This window comes from Lissotriton vulgaris, chromosome 12, assembly GCF_964263255.1.
Source record: "Lissotriton vulgaris chromosome 12, aLisVul1.2, whole genome shotgun sequence".
Taxonomy (NCBI): Eukaryota; Metazoa; Chordata; class Amphibia; order Caudata; family Salamandridae; genus Lissotriton; species Lissotriton vulgaris.
Window position 1 is genome coordinate 377,367,008 of NC_141700.1, and position 22,704 is coordinate 377,389,711.

The following is a 22,704-nucleotide window of genomic DNA, read 5'->3' on the forward strand; positions in this document are numbered from 1 at the left end:
ACCGAGAAGAGAACCACCGGCAGGAAAAGGCCCCAAATGACCCACCAGGACGTGGCCACAACTGCAGAGCGCCCTGCCGGGACACAAAAGAGAGCCCAGGCAAGGACGCAGGGCCCCAAAAGAAGACCAACATCCAAGAGCCGAAAGCCCCAGCAGACACCCAGCCAGCGCAGAACTGGAGAACGGCCACAGGCAAACCAACCGGGAGAACTGCAGAACAGAAGAGGGGAAACAGGTGCACCGCCAAGGACATGGCAGCAGCAAAAGACAGCCAGGCCCAAACAGCAGCGGCACGAACCCCAGGGCCCAAAAGTTGAACCACCACTGGAAACTCAACCCAGGGGGTGGGGAGCACCATGGAAAAGAAGAGCAGGTGTGCAACAACCCCAGCCAGAGAAGCCGCACCAGGCACCCACAGGAGGCCCCCACCGGGAAAAAAACAGGCAGGAACACAGGCAGAACCAGGAGGGGCAGGCATGAAACACCCAAAGCAAGCCAAAGGCAGGCACAGGAAAAGCTGTCAGGGCAGGAGCAAGGAAGAACAGAAGTAGCCAGACCCCAGAAGCACAGGTAGAGTGCCCCAGAGAGCACCAGGAGCAACACCAGGAAACCTAAGAAGGACCAGGCAATGCCCAAGGGACAGGAGAAACAAAGCCAGAAACCAGGAGCCCCCACGCCCCAAAACTCGACTAACCAAGCTGAAGCCAGGAAGCAAAGGCGCACAACCAGCAAGCAAGCGGAGCACAGGCCACAAAACAACAGCCAGCCCGCAGCTGAGGGAAGGCCACCCTAAAAAAAGGGGGGATGCAGAACCACCAAGGCCAGGCCACGACAACCACACCCGCAACACCCCGAGAAGGAGGGACGCAGTGGGACAGAAAGAAAAGTGGGAAAAACCTGCGGCAGGCAAACAGGAACACAGGGGAGCCAACAGGACCCATCCCCATGCAGCCCCCCAAGGAGCCAGAACACTGACCCACCACCAGCCAGGGGCAGGGAGCCGCAGAGGAACCATAAGAAGGGGCGAACAGAAGCACAACCCCAACAGGCTACTGCAGAGGAAGCGAAAGGCGACCCCGACACAAAGGCGAACCAATGCAGCAGATGCCGGAAGCAACCAGCACAGCGGGGAAGGAGACCAGGAGGACCCACAGGCTCAGCAGGCCACCAACGAGGAACATCACACGAAACAAACCACCGCCGTGAGGCAGACCAGCCCCCAGGCAACAGAGCACAGCCACAGCATGGGGAGAAACATCGACCCGGCCCTTAGCCAGGGCAAAAGGCAGGAAGACGCCCAGAACAACCAAAACGCGTACCAGGCGCGCCTGCGAAAAACAACCAGAGCGGGGGCCAACAGGAACAACAAGGCCCCCACCGGCACTGGGCACAGAGAAACACGCAGCCACGGGCCAAAAACAGCAAACCAACCCCTAAAGGGACACCAGCAGAGGAAGAGAGGTAGAGCAAATGCCACGCAAGAAGAGGCCCCGGGTAAAAACCCCGACAGCACCAGGAGCCACAGCAACACAGCACGGCATTTCCCAAAAGGACAGCCAGCCAACACACCGCCAAGCTTTGTCACGCGGGGAGGGGCAGGAGACAGAAGCAGAGCCACAGCCCCCAAGGTGAGGAAAGAAACGAACACGCCACATCTGCCCTTGGTACCCCACATCAGCAATGGAAAAAGAACAAAAAATCCGGATAAGCGGGACTTACCCGGAGGATGGGGGCCAACTCCAGGAACAAGGCCCCCCCCAGCCCCAACGGCCAGGACACCAGGAGACCGACACGAAGATCACTCCCCTAACGCAGAGGAGCCGCCGGGACACAACCCAGCCCCCCATCACCAACAGTGGCAGCCTGCAGCATTACAAAAAAGGTGAAAAAGAGACCGTTATGCGGGACTCACCCAGGAGGGAGGCAACGACAAGACCAACGCCCCCCCACCCACCAGCCCAAGGCGCACCACAGGAACCACGCCAGGGCCAGGCAGGCAGCCCGAAGCAATCACAGCGCGTCTTTCCCGCAGCCAGGATCCTGCAAGACACGCCCAGTAACACGGAAGAGACCCGGAGGCCGGCGCATCAGCCGCAAAGGGCCGGCCCGCATCCAAAAGTCCAAGGCCACAAAGAAACCAGCCTCCCAGCAAGCCCAGCAGGCCAGGAGGCAGGACAGCAGACACCCCAACCTCACAGCCAGGGAGATCCAAGTAAGGGAATCCACTCAAGCCCAGCATGAGCAGCACCAGCAACCACAGCAAACTTCTGTCGACAGACAGAAAAAAGAACAGACGGGATGCAGGGTAAATACTGCTTATGTACTCCCGGTGGGAGGGGCAGTATTAGGGTCCCAGCATGCCTCTGCTCTTTTGTTCTGTCTGGAGATGGTTATCTCCAATTAGTTAATTAATGGGACGAGGACATAAGGGACCTGGGGGTAATAAATATTTTCTGCACACATTTTTCTTGTGCTATCATCTACCAGGGGTGGACATATTAAAATGAATATAATGAGCTAAAGGCTTCATAAGTAGAGCAAACAGCAAGGGGGCGACAGTGGGCAGACTTTAACGGGTGACTTTGTTAGGAAATAAAGTACCCACACACTGATTGTTCATGACAACATGGGCCAATGTATTTTCATATAAATTGGCAATAGCCCTTGAGATCTGCGTAGGAAATTTACATTTTAATAATATCTCAAATAAAAAAAATTCTGTTCACGAGATCCGACTTTTTCTTGGCAACTAGCAGTATTATATGGGCAGGAATGCTGCCACCGTGGCAAGGTGAACAAACTCAGCTATATAAGATGTGCGCGCTCGCAGACTTCATCCTTTATTGCAAATATTTTGGTCTGAATGCATCAAGTTATTCAGAAGGGTGCTGATTTGGTTAGTTAAAAATATTGTAAAAATTGCATAGTACATATTTAAAAGCGTTATAGGTCTATAGGAAGACAACTCAACTTTGACTTTTTAAAAAAAACAATGTTATTGTATAAAGGAAAAAAAACAGTGTGATTGCAGCATTGATTACCTGTACATACATTCCAATCATAAATTATACATTTTCATTTGATCAACAGAAGACAGTTGAGTAATATGCTTTGCACAATAACCAACTTATCCAAACCCTGCCGCTCCACCTGTTTTTTTAAACATAAAGTCTCTCAGCTTTATTTAAAAAGTCCCGGGGGCTGACACCAAACCTTTCTCTGACTACGTCAAATAATGTTATGTGATCCCTAGCTAAGAAATCCCCTATCCTGTATATACCACTCTTACCCTACTTAGCCAATCTGTTGTAAAAAGAATGTAATTTCACGACCAATAGATTCAATACAGCTACAAGTGGCAAAGATATGCACAAGATCCACCCCAAAAATTGAAAATCTGAAACAAGAGGTCCCCTCTGTACCACCCCATTTACCAATTTTCGCAGGTATATATAAGTCGAATAAGGTCTTAAAGTGTTGATCCTGCAGATTGGCAGAGCACAGTACAGTGTCCCACAGTTCTAGTGATCTCAAAAAGCAAGAATCTTCGACTCCCAAACTATCCCGCCATTTCAGACTATGTTTATTCACATCATATGGCACGCCTTCCTGCAAACATCTATATATTTGTGTAATTGAGAGTCTGGTATTGCTCGTCAGTAAATCCATCAAAGGTACTTGTCCAAACCCTGCCGCTCCACCTGTTTTTTTAAACATATAAATCTCTCAGCTTTATTATGTGATCCCTAGCTAATAAATCCCCTATCCTGTATATACCACTCTTACCCCACTTAGCCAGACATGTATCTTGCAATGCCCTGGGCAGTTGGTCATTCCCAATTATCGGAGAATACCGATTGAACCTACCTACCCCGAGTTTCTTCCTTAGGCCTACCCAATTTTGGAAGGCAGCAATCAATACCTTGAAGCACGTTTTCTTAAAGTAACTTGCTTCATAAAATTTCAGGAGAAAACCATTAGATTTAGCGCCTATCAGTAGTTCATATATCGTTGGTACTTGTCCAGGATCTCCCACTGTCCATTTCCTTGACTCCAAAGAGAGACCAGTAATATTGAAATGAAGCCGCAAGATAATATAGCTTTAAAGAAGGTAGCCCCCAACCTCCTCTATCCCTAGGAAGGGAGAGGTATACATTAGCGCTCCTAGGCCTCTTATAGCACCAAATAAACCTAGTGAACTCCTCTCTATTTGCTTAAACCAAACATTATGAATTTCCGAAGGAATTGCACGAAAAATATACAAAGGTAATGGCAGGATCATCATTTTAATGAAATTGTATCTCCCTACTAATGACAGTTTCATATTATCCCAGCGTTGAAGATCATTTTTAATTATTCCCATTATAGGGGTAAGGTTTAGTTCCACTATATCATCCACCTTAGCCGAGATGGTAATGCTTAGATAAACTGCTTTTTCAACAGTTCTATTCTCCATGCCTGTAATGGACCTATTTGTTACGATCTGCGTTTCAGCTTTATTTATTAAAAAGCCCGATTGGGTCCCAAAGCCTTCAGCAATACTTTCAACAGCTGTCATTGCGCGGTCTGGGTCAGCCGAAATGGTAGCCACATCATCAGAGTAAGCCAACAGCTTGGTGTCACCGCCTTGTAAACTAACCTGAATAATTTCTGAGGAGCCCTCCAGACGCTTAAGAAGAGGGTCAAAATACAGGACAAACAATATGGGGGAAGCAGGACAACCCTATCTTGTTCCTCTGCCGATTGAAAAAGGGGCATTCTCTACCCCCATAGTTCGTAATCTTGCTACAGGGTTAGCATAAAAGACCTGTATTGCTTTCACAAATGGTTACCCTAGGCCATACGCCTTAAGGGTCTGACATAAAATATTCCATGACACCCTGTCGAAGACCTTCTCCTCGTCTAATACTACCCCCATAGGTTTCGCAGCGATCTCAGTAGCATCAAAGAGGGTAATTAGCCTCCTAACATGATCTAGAGTCCCTCTCCCTTGTATAAAACCATGCTGCCATACTGAAACAAGATGGTGCATGGTGGAGAAGTGCGGCTCATTGATTAGAGCGGCAGACCCTGATACATAGGTCTAGTCCGGGACCAGGGTTCAATTCCCCGCCTCGGCGGGTCTTGGGCTCAAAATTCCACGGACCTGATAATTCTCGCCTCGGTGCCTATTCCAATCATGGAGTCCCACTCTGCAACTCTGGGCAATAGCTTGCTTAATCTCCACAACGGCCCCCACAACGCTAAGGATGCCTGGCCTCCACCTTGGGGGTGCCCAGGAGTGGACACCTCACAGGGAAAGCCAGGATGGGTTCCACAGCGGTATTCGTACAAGCGCCTTGAGACCCTTGCGGGTGAGAAGTGCGCTATACAAGTATCAATTTACAATTTACATCAAAGAGTTCAGACGTGAGGCAAGAATTTTGGAATAAAGCTTAGCATCGCTGTTTAGCAGCGTTATAGGCCTATATGAGCCTAAGTTTGTTGGATCTTTATCCTTTTTTAGAAAGATGCGATGTTCTCGATACCCCAGGAACCGGTTGGTGTGGCCCCTTCTTTGATCTCCTGAAATACCCTAAGCATAGGACGGTGTATCTCGCCAATGAATACTTTGTAAAACTCTATAGAAGTGCAGTCAGTTCCCGATGCCTTGCCCGTTGGGAGGGCTTGTAAGGCATTATAGAACTCTTCCTGTGTGATTTCTGCCCCAAGCCGGGCAACCTCCTCCTGTGAGACCCTTCCAGTCGATTAAAACTCTTGCGCTTCTGATAAGTGACCTTCACCAGATGAAACTGGATACAGATATTCATAAAATTCTCTAAAAGTCACTATGAGCCCCTCTTACCAAGGAGTAAATCGTTTCTGGCAACTATTGAACATGACAAGTCTTACCCCTCAGGGATCGTGGAAACAGTACAGTACTTTTTGCTCATTCACTTGTGCTTACTTTATCTCAGAGAGATACACAGAATAAATTGTGGGGACATATTCAGTAAGTATTTTTTGAACCAACGTCATTCTAGTATAAAATACGTGTGCTGCAACAACCATTAGACATTAATAGTTATATACTATTGTGAGCACCAGTGAGCACCAGTAGAGTAAGGAAAAGGCTGAATTCTACCATAGTGCTCAAACAATTAATATATGCAGGTATATAGATGCATAACAGTAATAATGGGTACCCTAACCCTAACTAGTTGTACATCAATGTACCTATCATGTATATAGGCGTGTAGCTAAGAATCCCCTTAGGATAGAGCCAACCCCATTACCTGATGTGGGAGAGCAAAGGACCCTGTCTTGGTCTTGAGATGGACACCCCACCAGGGACGTGCGACCACTGCGTACTGGAGTGTCTGCATGCAGGGACCTCAGCACCTGTATCCATTCCAACCGGAGCTGTGGTGTCTCTAAGAATGCCGACATCAGGATTGGAATGCGCTGAGGACACTGCACTACATGGGACTTTAATGGGTCCAGCACTATATTCATGTCCAAGGCGCAATTGATGGAAGTGTTGGCCAGATGTCCAAAATGCATTCTTTTCCACAGAATAAGCAGACTGATCTGAATGACAGAAACCAATGCTCGCTAAGTTCCCGAAGCTGAGTTGTGTCCAGATGGAGAACAATGTGTTCACAGCAACGTTGCACCAAGAACGCCTTTTCCATCTCCTTGGTATTTGGGGCATCCATTGCGTAGAAGAAAAATTAAAACCAGGATACCCACTACAAATAGCAAGATCAGCAGAAGGCCTTCAAAAATGCTGCTGAATAGGAAGTGTATTACAGATGGAATAACTTCGAAAACTGTCTGAAAGTTGCCTAATAGCCTGGAACCTTTGGTCTTAAATAGGTGCACTATCCTACTCTCATCAGACATGTCAAAGATACAATCTACCATATTCCTGAAATGGAACGGGAAGTTAGTTCAGACTAGGGCCTTTATCTCAGCTGAAGACCTTGCAACCTATAGATCAAAGGTCTAACAAGCCGAGGTTAAGGCCACCTCTTTCTGTAAAGGTATGACTTTTAGTCTGCTCAGAGAATCAAACTGTATTAGGGAAACATTCATCGAAGGCCATAGCAGCACCTCCCTGACTGTGTGGGTCAGTATAAACAATACTTGTATACCACAAGTAACCCTTGAACTTACTATGACCAGATATGCGATACCTGGCAGTATCCCACAACAACCTTGATCATTCAACATCAAATAATTCCCGCTGGAGAGTAGTTTGAACACTGGATGAATCAAGGCAGCTGGGAACCGTTTCAAGTGACAAGATAGGTTTGCAACCGAAGCATTTCAATCTCTGTGAAGCATAATATCCTGGCAAATTAAAGATCCACTTAACGAATTCTCACAGCCTGAACCACTGAGGAAGACGTCAGTGTCACCATTTCTGCATTTACATCTGTATGGTAATTCCCAAGATTCATGGATGTATTCCTCCCCCCTCGCTTCATTACCTGCCTACCTTGTGGTACTGTCGACAATATTGCAATTCAATCAAATCAATAAATCAATCAGGGGGTTTATAAGTGAGCTGCTCACCTGTGAGGGTCTCAAGGCACTGAGGGAGATCAGCAGGTCTGCTTAGCCGAAGAACCAGGTCTTGAGGGTCTTCCTGAAGGTGTTCAGGGACGGGGTGCATCTGATGTCTGCCGGTAGCTCGTTACAGGTCTTGGCTGCAATGTGGGAGAAGGATCTTCTGCCTGCTCTGGCTCTATGGATGCGTGGTGTTTCGGCCAGAGCGAGGTTGGTAGATCGGAGGTTTCTCTTGGGTACATCGAAGTTGATTCTGTCGTTGAGGAATTTAGTCCCATTGTTGTGTAGACATTTGAAGGCCTTGGGTGAGGATCTTGAAAGTGACTCTTTTCTCCACAGGGAGCCAGTGGAGTTTTCCTAGGTGCTGGCTGATCTGTTTGTGCTTGGGGATGTCTAGGACGAGTCTGGCGGTGGCATTCTGTATTGTCTGGAGTCCGTGGAGTAGGGACCTTTCGATGCCTGCATAGAGTGCGTTTTCATAGTCCAGTCTGCTGGTGATGAGTGCGTGGGTGACCATCTTTTTTTACTCATAGGGGATCCATTTGAAGGTCTTGTTGAGGATTCGGAGTGTGTTGAAGCAGCTGGAGGTGACAGCGTTGACCTGTCGGTTCATGGTGAGTGATGAGTCGAGTACGATGCCGAGGTTGTTGGCGTGATGGAAATTGAAATGTTGTCACTGCCAATGTTATGTAGCTATGGATTAACCATTCTGTGGAAGGTGATTCAGCCACAGTGAAAGGTAATTGGTCTACATTTTCAATGTGCAACATTGTATATTTTGCACCTCTTCATGCCATTGTAGTCTGCCTTTTGTTAAAATATAAGCAGAAAACAGAGATATACTGTTGATATATCGCCAAGGCACATGACATGAGCGCAATGATTGTAGCGTCCAGCTTAGTAACAGAATTGATCGTAGCTGTAATTGCCCATGTTGAAGAATGGACAAATCCTGTTCCATACTATCTATAGCAGAAGACACATTGTTGCCCTGTGAAACCTTGATTTTGGTGTGGTCAAGCCACTGTCGAACACAGCCAAAGCCTTTTCTAGGTTAGCCCTATCAATTTCACGTAATCTCTCCACAGTCTCCCGTTGAGAGATCTTCCATACTTCGTTCTAAATAGCGTATAAGAAGCGTTTTTGACGTGGTTTTCGGGGACCTAACAAAAAATCCCTTAGATCCGTGTCATCTGAAAGTAAGGACAAGTGTTTATTTCACCTGGGACAGTGTTGAGGTCTTTAGCCAATCCAATGTATAGATGTGGGTATTGCACTCTGTTTAAATGTGGCTTTGAAGTTTGTTTGGTAAGTGTGCTGCGCCAGATCAGTCCCTGCTAACTGTGTGAACCAATGTATGTGGCCTGGTATTGCTAGATGTCCAGGACTCGAGCGCGCACTACATGAATGAAGAAATTTTCCAATAGAACGTTTAGCAAAAGCACTTTTTATCAATATATCATCAAATATTTGCAATGAAGTATATATTCAGTTTATACAATCATTTCAGAAATAAAGTATGCAAAACATTATTTCATATGTACATATTTCACAGAAAACAATTTGCTCTGAAAACCCAATGCATTTCGGGGTTTAGCACCCCTTCGTCGGGGGTCTGTTGAAAGAGAAAGAGAAAGGAAACGCTATTACTAAGGATGCCTTGGAGGCTATTTGACTATGCTACTTAAAGATGCACGAGTTCCTTTCCAAAATCGAGGCATCATTCGATCAAAATCGGATGATGTGTACCGTAATTTACAGAAAATCTAAGGAATAAGTGAAAAAATAGAGAGATTCCTTAATGCATAATTAATGTAATTTTTCGAAAATTGATGATGCTGGGACATAAGTGTAATTTACCTGTGTCCTGATTACGGGCTATCTGTCAAAGAAGACAAATATTCAGGGGTGTTAAGTTAAATTCATTCAGCATATATCACATATTTACGTGATATGCAAACGCTTGGAAAAAGAGCTTCAAAATTGGACCTGAACGCTCACCTGTGGATCGTGTTTACAGCGACTATTCAAGTCTAAAAAAATAATAAAGATAAATAGTTTCGTGTTATTAAGCATATCGAAATAGAACCGCTGTGGTCCTATGTCCAAACTCAAAAAAGATATTTACCTGCGAGCCTTCACGTAAACGTAGACGGTCTCGCTTGTGTGGAAACGTCGTGCAAGCTAGAAAGACGGAAAAAACGAATAAACGCTATGTTTAGTAAACGGTTTTAACTAAATGTCTCTCGTGACTCACGTATTCGATGAACAGCGTCTAAGTGTTATTTCTTACCGGTCCGGTCGTAGCCGGTGCCAAAAACGACGTTCCTGCCCGATATGTTGTTCGAGTGCGGTAGCGGTTACCGTAGTCCCTTTTCAGTGTACACTCAGGGATATCAGAAACAAAAGAAGGACTGTTATTCCTTAGGAAACGGCCGCCATTGTTAAGAGGAAAGTATACCTCGCTAGTGTGTGAATATTGATTGAAAGGGTGACGGACATTGTGAATTGAGGTTTTCGGAATCCATCTTTTGTAATAACACAATCTTAATACTATGCATGAGAGAAAGAAAAGAAAAGCAAAGGGGGAATTAACATAAAAAAGAGAGAGGAATGATACTTGATAAATAGCCCTTGGGTTTAACATTTTAGCAGATGAAGTACATGAACATTACTTTGACAAGTATATATATCAGCAAATCACCATATTATCTATTTAGTTGATGTTGAGAAATAGAGAAGTCATATTACTACCTGCCTATTTACATTCTTGAATTCGCTGTATGCGCTGGGATACTTATGTAGCTATATGTACTTATTAGTGTACTAGTGCCACTGTGTATTAGAAGCCCTGGGGGATCAGGTAGCCTATTATTGAAGTATTTTTTACAGTGTAGCAATCTTCAAAGGAAACAAACCATTTCCATTTTGTCGTTAAGACCATTCGGGGCCAGTGTCTGCAGTTTGCGTATCCAGAAGGTTTCTCTCTGGAGAAGGATTTTGGCATTATCTAATCCCAAGCGCTGTGGAACTAATTCTATTACTTGAAATCGCAATTGGGCTATTGTGTGCCCCATTTCAATCCAATGTCTCATAAAAGCATTGACACATTTGAAACCTTAGTAAAGGCGGACATGAGCAGAATACAGTACAGAAGCAATCTAAGGAACTTGACACGAGCAGAATATAGTGCAATACGAGCCTTGGCCAACAACAAAACAATCGTTATCCAGAAGGCGGATAAAGGAGGAGGACTTGTCATCATGGACTCTGAGTTTTACATTTAAAAGGGCTACGAACATGTCCAGGATGACAAAATTTACGCCAAGCTTGACTATGATCCTACAAATGAAATTTCACAGACTCTGGATAAAATCCTAGATAAAGCTGAGGAACTTAATTGGATAAACAATACAACCAAGAGATATTTGAGACAAATATACCCGAGAAGACCTAAAATCTATTTTTTGCCTAAAGTGCATAAGCAACTTCACAATCCCCCAATTAGACCCATTGTGTCTGGTTGTTCGTCACTCTTTGAAAACATAGGCATCTTCATTGACGCACATATGCAAGCATTCATCCACAAGTGGTCAACATATCTAGAGGATACATCAGATTTTTTGAGAAGTCTAGCAACGATAAATTTGGAGGAAAGTACGAATTTAACACTATGTACGATAGACGTAGTATAGTTATATACGTCAATTCCCCATAAACTAGGAATGGAGGCCACGGAATGGGCCCTGTTAACCACAGATAAACCTATGGAAACCAAATTTCTGATTATGCAGCTCTTGGAATTCTGTTTAAACAACAGTTATTTTACATGGCAGCAGGAATATTACACTCAACTCAGCGGTACAGCCATGGGTTTTCCCGGGGCATGTATATATGCTAACATATTCATGGCCAAGTTTGAATCTGATTATATTCTTGAGGACTGTACCTGGCAGGAAGGCATCTTATATTACAAACGATATATTGATGACATCTTCATAATACGGAAGAAATCAGATACAGAACTAAGGCAAAACAAAGAAAGTTTGAATCTAGTCAATCCAAGGATAAAATTCACAAGTCAGCTTAGTACCACGTCTATACCATTCCTAGATGTGCTGGTTGAAATAACTGGAAATGCAATTCACACAAGATTATATAAGAAATCCATGGACAAAAGCACAGCACTAGTATATGGAAGTTTTCATCCAGCAAATTTGATTAACAATCTTCCAATATCTCAATTTATGAGAATCAAGAGGATATCATCCAATGATACGCAATGTATGAAGAGCCTTGAGCATCAAAAACAACGGTACCTTGACAGGGGATACCCTAAAAAATTACTAGATGCACACATTGATAAAATAAAGACAATACCCAGAATCAAATTGCTAGAGAAAAAAGAAAAAGTCTCAAACAAAAGGATGGTTTTTGTATCCAAGTACTCTACAGCATCAACGGATATAAAAAGGATCATACAAAAAAGATGGGAGATCCTGCAAGTAGAAAAAGATTTTGGAACATTATTCACCAACAAGCCATTGTTTGCTTACAAAAGAGCACGAAATCTAAAGGAACTTCTTAATAAACCTGATGAAACAAAGCAACACGCAGGAATTCACAAAGGGACCATGAGATGCTACAATTGCAAGAATTGCAATAATGTCATAACAGGGGATGTGCTATCACACTCACGAACAGGGGAAAGAATTCAACTTAGGCATTCTACAAACTGTAATGCTGAACACGTAGTGTATTCGATAAAATGTCCATGTGGATTACTGTATATCGGCAAAACAGATTGCAAATTAAGAGTACATCTATCTGAGCACAAGAGTAGGATTCGCAACAAAAACCTCACATCTCCACTTGCGAAACATTGGATTGAAATGGGGCACACAATAGCCCAATTGCGATTTCAAGTAATAGAATTAGTTCCCCAGCGCTTGGGATTAGATAATGCCAAAATCCTTCTCCAGAGAGAAACCTTCTGGATACGCAAATTGCAGACACTGGCACCGAATGGTCTTAACGACAAAATGGAAATGGTTTGTTTCCTTTGAAGATTGCTACACTGTAAAAAATACTTCAATAATAGGCTACCTGATCCCCCAGGGCTTCTAATACACAGTGGCACTAGTACACTAATAAGTACATATAGCTACATAAGTATCCCAGCGCATACAGCGAATTCAAGAATGTAAATAGGCAGGTAGTAATATGACTTCACTATTTCTCAACATCAACTAAATAGATAATATGGTGATTTGCTGATATATATACTTATCAAAGTAATGTTCATGTACTTCATCTGCTAAAATGTTAAACCCAAGGGCTATTTATCAAGTATCATTCCTCTCTCTTTTTTATGTTAATTCCCCCTTTGCTTTTCTTTTCTTTCTCTCATGCATAGTATTAAGATCGTGTTATTACAAAAGATGGATTCCGAAAACCTCAATTCACAATGTCCGTCACCCTTTCAATCAATATTCACACACTAGCGAGGTATACTTTCCTCTTAACAATGGCGGCCGTTTCCTAAGGAATAACAGTCCTTCTTTTGTTTCTGATATCCCTGAGTGTACACTGAAAAGGGACTATGGTAACCGTTACCGCACTCGAACAACATATCGGGCAGGAACGTCGTTTTTGGCACCGGCTACGACCGGACCGGTAAGAAATAACACTTAGACGCTGCTCATCGAATATGTGAGTCACGAGAGACATTTAGTTAAAACCGTTTACTAAACATAGCGTTTATTCGTTTTTTCCGTCTTTCTAGCTTGCACGACGTTTCCACACAAGCGAGACCGTCTACGTTTACGTGAAGGCTCGCAGGTAAATATCTTTTTTGAGTTTGGACATAGGACCACAGCGGTTCTATTTCGATATGCTTAATAACACTGAAACTATTTATCATTATTATTTTTTTAGACTTGAATAGTCGCTGTAAACACGATCCACAGGTGAGCGTTCAGGTCCAATTTTGAAGCTCTTTTTCCAAGCGTTTGCATATCACGTAAATATGTGATATATGCTGAATGAATTTAACTTAACACCCCTGAATATTTGTCTTCTTTGACAGATAGCCCGTAATCAGGACACAGGTAAATTACACTTATGTCCCAGCATCATCAATTTTCGAAAAATAACATTAATTATGCATTAAGGAATCTCTCTATTTTTTCACTTATTCCTTAGATTTTCTGTAAACTACGGTACACATCATCCGATTTTGATCGAATGATGCCTCGATTTTGGTAAGGAACTCGTGCATCTTTAAGTAGCATAGTCAAATAGCCTCCAAGGCATCCTTAGTAATAGAGTTTCCTTTCTCTTTCTCTTTCAACAGACCCCCGACGAAGGGGTGCTAAACCCCGAAATGCATTGGGTTTTCAGAGCAAATTTTTTCTGTGAAATATGTACATATGAAATAATGTTTTGCATACTTTATTTCTGAAATGATTGTACAAACTGAATATATACTTCATTGCAAATATTTGATGATATATTGATAGAAAGTGCTTTTGCTAAACGTTCTATTGGAAAATGTCTTCATTCATGTAGTGCGCGCTCGAGTCCTGGACATCTAGCGATACCAGGCCACATACATTCTTTAGCCAATCCAGGCATAACTTCCCAACCCTGGATGTTCTAGTTGTACTAAGCGTTGATCTGACCTATGGATACCACACCTTTCAGTGGTACCTCAGAACCTTGACTGACATCTATTTGTGTCTAAAGGCTAAACCAACCCTCCCTTCCAATTGTGGAGTGATGAATTGTATGAACCATCATGTATAATGTCATCCAGCTTATTCTCACTATTCTGTGTATAATTTTGCCATCCCTCAAACTTTGAAAGTGAAGGAATCCGAGGTGTGCTCAAGTCCTTGATCTTGGCTAGTCCAGGACCGGATGTCTTTTGCAATGTCTTGTTTAGGAAGACAATCTGTTGTGGTATTAGATATACTCAAAATAATGCCTCAGTTCCCTGAGCTTGCCAATCTTTAGCCCCCAGACCAATTTTGTGTCTATAATGTACCTCCAAAAGTCAAACTCTTGTAAAGACAGCTGGGAAATAAAAGAAGCAGAGTATATATGTTTCATGCGAGTCAGGATATTTTTACATGCAGGTGTAGGTACAGCTTTGTGATAATATGAGGTCGGGTCTGAAGTGTTAAACCCAGAAAAATAAGTGAACTTGTGCGCAAACACTTGTAAACTACCTTTTGGTGGTGCCAGGCATTGTTCCCATTGATGGTAAGTAAACACTTTACGTGAGATACTTGCTTTGTGGATAAATTAATGGCCATAATGTTGATAGCAATACATGGTGTCGAAATCAGATGTATCATCATACAATTCATTTTTTGAAAAAGCACCACTTTGTTCTAAATCAGACAGCATGCTATTCACAGTTTCAAAGTCCCAATGATCAGCGAATGTACTGGAGGTGATAATATAATTCAAAGAAATGTTAAATAATGTAGTATTTTCAAAGTTCAGTGGGACCAAATACATTGTATGAAACCCTATCCCAAACTATTCCTTCAGGAATCAGAACTAATGTATTGTTCACAAAGGACAAGTCTGTTCGTTCATGATGAGATGATGTTTGTGGTTTCAGGACCATATTCATGTGTCATACTGCAGAGCATTCTGGGAGATAATGTCCATTAAGGAGCAAGAAAAAGACAGTCACTATACCTATCCAGAGGTCTAGGAACAGTAGACCAATTGCAATCCAGAGACGTAGCCAGGGAGAAATAAAGTAAGTATTTTTCAGTCAAAGGTAGATTATATATATTTTTTCTTTTCAGGAAACAGAAGCTGGCAGCGACTTAGGTTCACTCGGGTCCAGAGACAAGGTGTCAGAATCAATGAAGTAGCCAGATGCTGCTCTATCTATCTTTGGGAGCTTAGCAGGTTTTATCGAACTTACAGTTAACTCATTTTGAGAACTATTCACATAGATATTGGTATTAGGCCGATTTGAGATCTTTGTTTCATTTGAATATTGTTGTTGTTCAATTTTAATAGGCACAAGTTCCATTGTATTGTTAGCAACTCAGTTACTTAGGAGAGTAGAATCTTTGAATGTTATTAGCCTGTCTGTCTGAACTTCCTGTATGGTAGCAGGAGGAGATTGGCGGCTACCCAGGAGCACACGCAGCCTGCTATTCAGTATTGGCCACATAGTGTGGTTTGACCATATCAATGGAGACAAATCTATTTTCTTTCTTTCCCACAAGAGGTGGAACAAGTACTGTTCTTGTTCCTTCGACAGCCAGGACAGGTGCAGGCATTCTGTGAGATTTTACTTGGACGTTGCTTTGTAATGCCCAGATTTCATTGTGTTCCTGTAAAACAGTCAAATGATCATGGATGTCAAATGCTTTTTCATCCACCGTTGTGCTGCCACATTTGAGGTCAGGTACCCACATCCTTGTCCCAAACAGGACCTTGTAAGGAGTACAGCTTCTCAAGGAGCTTCTTGGTATGTCATTAGGGGCCCTCTGGACCACAATAGGAGATTGAACCAACTGCCACCCTTGCTGTGAAGGATTGCTTTAAGTTCCGTTTTTTCCTTTCAACAATCGAATTTCCCTAGGGATGATATGGTGAGGAGTACTGCAATGCTAAACCCAAATGAAGCAGTGACAGGTACCATTTTCAGACCATCTATTCTCGTGCTTGAATGAGGGATTGCAGCAACATCAGCAGCTCGCATTGTCCCCTTGGCGCCTTCATCAGCCACTGAATTCCCTTCAACGTGCACGCCAACACCCTGATGACACAGCGTATGAATCCCATGAGCCTGCAGCATGCCTCTTTTCAGCTCTGACACTTGTTCCAAAAGAAACTTGTGCTTTATTGTGCAACCTTTTGAATCTCTAAATCCATTATCTCTAACTAATTCAGCATAGGTATTCTTGATCATTTTTGGCAACTCTTGTTGTGCAGGAGTACATTACCTCAAGTGCTAGTGTATAGCCACCATTGCTACCTCTCCTTTTATGTTAGTTAACATAATTGTAGATACCTGGGAAAAATTGGCTATTCATTTTTTTTTTTTTGCAAAACCTTTATTGAGGCAATTAAAGATTACACAGCTTTTCCGCCTACAACCTGGAAACACAGGCCAGCAGCTACAACAGTGTCATTAATGTATATCACTTACTGAAGGAACATGTGTCTGACACGGCAAGCCGCCTACAACCCAACTGGGCCGGCCGCGATGAAGGCTACTGAGAGCTGCATAAGGATGCATTCAGTAATGATGGAGATAATCAAATATACTGGACAGTGAATGCTTGAGATTTCCTGATTTTTACTTTAATTTAACTGTATAACCTGACAAACTTGTGGGTCTAGTGCAAACTGTTCCCCCCCATTGTGTGTCCACCATACTGGGTATGTGGAGGAAAGGACCTTTCGGCGCGGAGCGTTGATGTTGCATCTGCGGCATTGTCATAATCATAATAACTCAGAACTAATTCCCTCTGCACCTAGTGGATCAATCTAAATAACATGGGGGGGGGGGGGATGTGACTAATGATTAGGTAATGAACTTGACTAGATGTTGTCTATTATTACGTCATGCTAGGTGTATACCCCTTGGGTTAGGGGAACGCAACTAGAGAGCTAGAGAATAAGGAGTGTGACTATTTCGTCGTTGATACGACCAGTGTAGTTGACATAAGATGTGTATCCCTGACATCACAGGTGTACAGTGGATGCTGATTATTATAGTGCAGGAGCTCCGATATGTAGTATCGCATGCAGTGTTACATGTGATGGGCCAGGCATATGTAATGAGGTGGATTCCACAGGTGACGTACTTTAGGAGTGCAGTGCAGGACCTGGTATCGCAGGAGCGTCTCCCTGTTGCGCGGTATCGTCCTCAGTCTGGGTACTGGCTTGAAGTCGGAGAAGGTACGCAGTAAGTAGTCCCCATATGTCCCTGGGCCGTGATTTATGCGGCAAGAGCTCAGCATAATTATGCAGTTGGTCTTGCCATGTGGACATCGTAGTCAGCCAGGTCTTAAATTTGGGTGCCCGTCCGCATCCCCACCGGCACGACATGTGTCGTTTCGCCAGAAGGAGACCCAGCACGAAAGATTTACGATGAGCCTTCAACGCAGGACATGCCTGCCCCAGCAAAGCAATCTTTGGGCAAGGTGGCACGGTCGTACCAACCATGTCCGACATGGCCGCAAACACTTCCTCCCAGAAAGACGCCACGGCACGACACGTCAATGCGAGGTATAGGAAGTCCGCCCCCTCGGCTCTGCAGCGCAAACATCGGTCATCATCCCGGAGTTGAAAGCGATGCAGTTTGGCCGGGGTATAATAGAGCCGGTGTAGAAATTTATAATGTACCAGTCTGAGACATGTGTTACCCGTCACTGCAGTAGTATGCACGCAACTCTCTTCCCATTGTTCGTCCGACATCGGGGCGTCTAGATCACCGTCCCAGTCTCGTCTCGCTCTAAGAGAGGGGGGAGATGGGGTTGCCTGTGCATGTTTGTAAAGCATGAAGACAACATGTTTCGGGGTATCTGACTGGAGCAGGGCATGAAGGGGCGCACCTGTGTCCGGTTCATCCGGGAAGTGGGGGGTGACCGCTTTGAAATTCTGTCTTAGCCGCACAAATAGAAACGTATCCATGACTGAGGGGGTGCCATCTCCAAAGAATTGCGCCGATGTGCGGAAGCTGCCCTGAAGATATAGGTCACCCCATGTGTGGAGTGCTAGTCTCGTGAGAATTTTACGGCCGATTTCCTCACAAGTTACACTAAGTCTTGGGTCGTGCGCTAGGGTCATTTGTGGCGAGTAGAGAAATGGTGTTCCCATGGCCTCAGCTAAGCGCCTCCAGGCAAGCACTGTACAGTCAACCGTGGTGGGATCACGGTCCACAATCTTGGCGCCAGAGTAGAGATAGCCCGATGGTTATACTGGCCTCATATAGCGGTCCTCGACCGTCAAATGCGCCATGAATGGAGGGGGGTGAAGCCAATATGCGGCAAAGTGGCCCTGTGCACAGTCATAGTAACGCCGAAAGTTGGGTACATCGAATCCACCCAGGTGATAGGGTAGCATTAGTGTCCCCATGCCAATCCGAGCTTGTTTACCAGCCCAAATGAGTCGTGACATTTGTGAGTTAAGGGCCCAGAAAAAGTGAGCACCCGTATTATACGGGTTATTAGTAAAAAGATACAGCAACTTAGGTAATACTACCATTTTAATCAGGGAGATACGTCCCGCCATTGACAGTGGAAGATGAATCCACCTAGTAACGTTGTCAGTCAGTTTGTCTAGAACTCTTCCGTAGTTGGCCCTGATGAGGGTATCACGGTTTCTAGTCACTTTGATGCCCAGATATTTGATCTCATCTGCCTCCCAGATCAAGGGATAATCTAAGGGGAATTGCGTGGTCTTGTCAGTCAGTGGAAACAGGGCTGATTTTGACCAGTTTATTTGTATTCCCGCGATACCCCCAAACTTGGTGATCTCGCGCAACAGGGGGTTTAGATTCTCCTGAGGTTTGTGCACATAAAGGGTCATGTCGTCGGCACATAGTGCAATAAGTAATTGCCTTTCTGGATATATGAGAGAGAGGTGATTGTGTGCTGACGTAGTTTGGCTGCTAATGGTTCGATTGCTATTGCAAATAGAACTGGGGATAACGGACATCCCTGCCGTGCACCACTGTGAATCTCAAAGGGGGCCGAACGGGAACCGTTTAACACTACAGAGGCCTGGGGCTGGCGATACAGTAATCGAATCCAGTCAAGGAAGCTAAACGGAAAGCCCATCCGCTCTAATAACGCCAGTAGGTAGTCCCATTCTAGTGAATCGAATGCCTTCGTGGCATCAAGGAAAATGGCGGCCGCTTCGCAAGTGGGATTTATATCCTGTATCACTGCCTGAAGTGTTTGCAGATTATGGGAAGTCGTGCAGTTTGGGACAAAGCCAGCCTGGTCTGGTAGTACAAGCCGTTCCATCAGCAGGTTGAGGCGCGATGCAAGTACTTTTGCTAGTATTTTAATGTCCGAGTTTAATAGAGGCCTATATGAGTCACAAGACTCCGTCGGTTTGCCGGGCTTCAGAAGTGATGTTATAAGGGCTTCACGCATAGTGGTCGGCAGAATACCCTCCTTGAGAGCCGTGTAGTACACTTGCTGTAAGATCGGGGCCAGAACATGAATATAGGCCTTGTAAAAATCAATTGGTAGGCCATCCGAACCTGGCGATTTGCCTGATTTCATGGACATTATGGCATCCGTTATTTCCTCTAATTCGAGTTTGTGATGTAGGAATTTCTGTTGGGACGGGCCCAGCCATGCTAGTGCAGTGTCGTCTAAGTAAGTATCTGGGAGGTGTAAAGCGTAGAGTAGTGATCAGTAAGCACCCTGAGTTGTTCTGGTAAGCTCCGCTGGGGCACATTATGTTCGTCTAGCAGGGTAGTGATATAATTGTGATATCGAGGGGGGTTAACAGTAGATGCTAGCACTCTGCCTGGCCTGTCGCCCTCACCATATCTACGTGCAGAGTGTGTTTTCCCTAGGAACTTACATTCTTTCTCTGATAGCTCTGCATATTCGCTGAGTTTCTCCCGGAGTTGAGCTTTGGCCGCGTGGCCGCGTGTGGTGTGGTCAATATCATGTTCCAATTGTCGCAGCTCTAATTCGTAGCTCATCTCATAGGGATCTGAGGACACCACCCCCCTTAGCAATGCACCACCCCCTTACGGTGACCTTAAAGGCCTCCCAAACTGTTGTGAGACTGGAAACTGATGATACGTTGCGGTCAAAAAAGTATTTTATGTCTTGTTCTAGTTCCGCTTTGAAGGCCGAATCGGTTAGGTGTGCAGGGTTGAGACGCCAGTTTAAGTAAGGGGAGACATCTAGAGGGATGCGTAGTGACACGAGTACTGGTGAGTGATCGGAGAAGGTACGGGCAAGGTGAGAGGCCCTGACCAGCCAAGGAGAAAGGCCCGCTGTCAAAAGTACATAGTCCAGACATGCCCAGGTGGAGTGTATAGCAGAGAAGTGTGTGCCCTGCTTGAGCGAGGGGTGTTTGTGCCTCCAAGTATCAATCAGGCGGTGTTTGTTGAACTTGGCCCTTAAGGCAGGTTCACCCCTAATCTTTTTGCTTTTAATCTGTGATGTGCGTGGAGGATTTTCTGGTCTGTGCGCACTTTATCCCTGTGTCCCAGGGGAAAGTGCGTGCATGTAGTTAGGCTGGCCTGCCCTCCCATAGGGATGCATGGGGAATGTCTGTGTCCCTAGTAGTTCCTGATGCGTGGGGAGTGCATGCTCGAATTTGGTATGTGCGAGCTCGTGAGAATGAATGCTTCGCAATGGTGTATGTGGCATGTGTGTGTCATGTGTAGAAATGCCATTTCTAGGACTTGGCATAATAATGTAAAATATGCCTGCCGTGTGATTGGCTGGAGCTGGCTGGTGAGCCTGGCTCCAGGAAGGCTGGATGGGTCTGCCCGGTGGTGAGTGTGAGATTAGCATGTTGATGGCTTGGGAGGAGTGCCCCTGGTCCCTGATGGGCCTGCACTTTCCCCACACAATGCTGGCTCCACCCCCTGTAGTGCGACTGATGTCCCTAGCCCTGCCAGTGAATAGAGATGGTGGTTGAGGTAAACAGAGTACTTCAAAACCAGCTGCGACTGGTTTTCCCCCACCCTGCACCCCTGAGACAAAGGGATTTTACTGTATAAGAAGGGGCTGTGTCCCCATACAATTTGTCCTTGGTTCTTCTTGTGGATCCTTGCCAGAGGGGGCTGCTGCTGCTGCTGGGGCCAGGAGGACCGCCACTTGGCTTGTCTCCCTGCCTGGAGACCCAGTGTGCTGGCTCTGGCCCTGCCTTGCCCCTCTGCCTGCCTCCAGACCTTGCTGGAGCTTGTGCTGTGCCTACAGCCCTGAGAGCGCTGCTCTCTGCCCTTCAGCGCTGGGGAGCGCTGAGATTCATTGCCTAGCGCTTGAGAGCGCTTTATTTGGCCCACAGCGCTGTGAGCGCTTGATCTGTTCCCCTGGCGCTTGAGAGCGCCTTTCTCTCGCTGCTAGCGCTTCGAGCGCTGTTATTTTGCTCATCACGCTGAGAGCGCGGCTCTCCTGTCCGTGGCGCTTGAGAGCGCTTCATTTTTGCCCGTTTTGAGGGATCTCACCCAGCCGGAGCCCACCCGGCATTGCCCCGTGGTCGTGACTTCATTATCGAGGGAGCCCACCCCTCGTTGGCCCAGGAGATCACCGCCACAGCCCCGGGACCGAGAGAGTGCAGCCGCTGACGTCACCCGGAGAGCCGCGCTGTGATTGGTTACAGCTGCCGGAGGCTCGCCGGGTGACTCGCGCCGTGATTGGCTGCCTGCCCGAGAGGCAGGAAGCACCCGAGGAGTCAGCATCATCGTTCTCCCCCCCCCCCCGGGCTCCGAGGAGCGAGAGGAGATCCCCGGTGCCAAGGGAGGAGGCCGCGACTGAAGGAGAGTCCCGAGGAGCGGGAGCTCTCCTCCTCCAGCCGCCGTCAGACCCGGTGAGTGGGGCAGGGAAAGCGAGTGCAGGGAGGAGGGCGTTGGGGCACATTGTCGTTGCCCGCCCCTCTCCTGCAGTACACGGGCCTGAGAGAGGCCAGTAGCGTTCGAGCCCAGAGAGGCTCGTGGGACCTTTCCTTTTGTGCTGAGTCCCCCGTGAGGGACTCCAATGAAGCCCGCCTGCGAGAGCAGGAGCCCCGAGGCTCCTGGGGGGCAATTTGTTCTTTGAGCCCCGAGTGGCTCTCCAGTTGTTCTGGGGTCCCCCGAGAGGGGCCCCCCCTGGCCACATTCGTGACGAGCCCTGAGAGGCTCAGGGCATTTCCTGTTCTTTCGAGCCCAGAGAGGCTCTTGCGCCCACAGGTGCTTTGCGAGCCCCTGAGAGGCTCCTTGTCCACCTTGTTCTTGAGCCCACGTGGCTCCAACGTTTGCCCAGCAGTTATTCACAACTGTCCAGCACTTAGTGGACAGTTGCTACGTTTAGGCTTGTGGTTTGTGCTGCCTGCGCAGACCCCCTGACATTGAGACTCAGGGCATTCCGCCCCTTGCGAGGCCAGTTGGCCTGAGGGACAATTCGAGTGTTGTGCTATGTGCACCCTGCG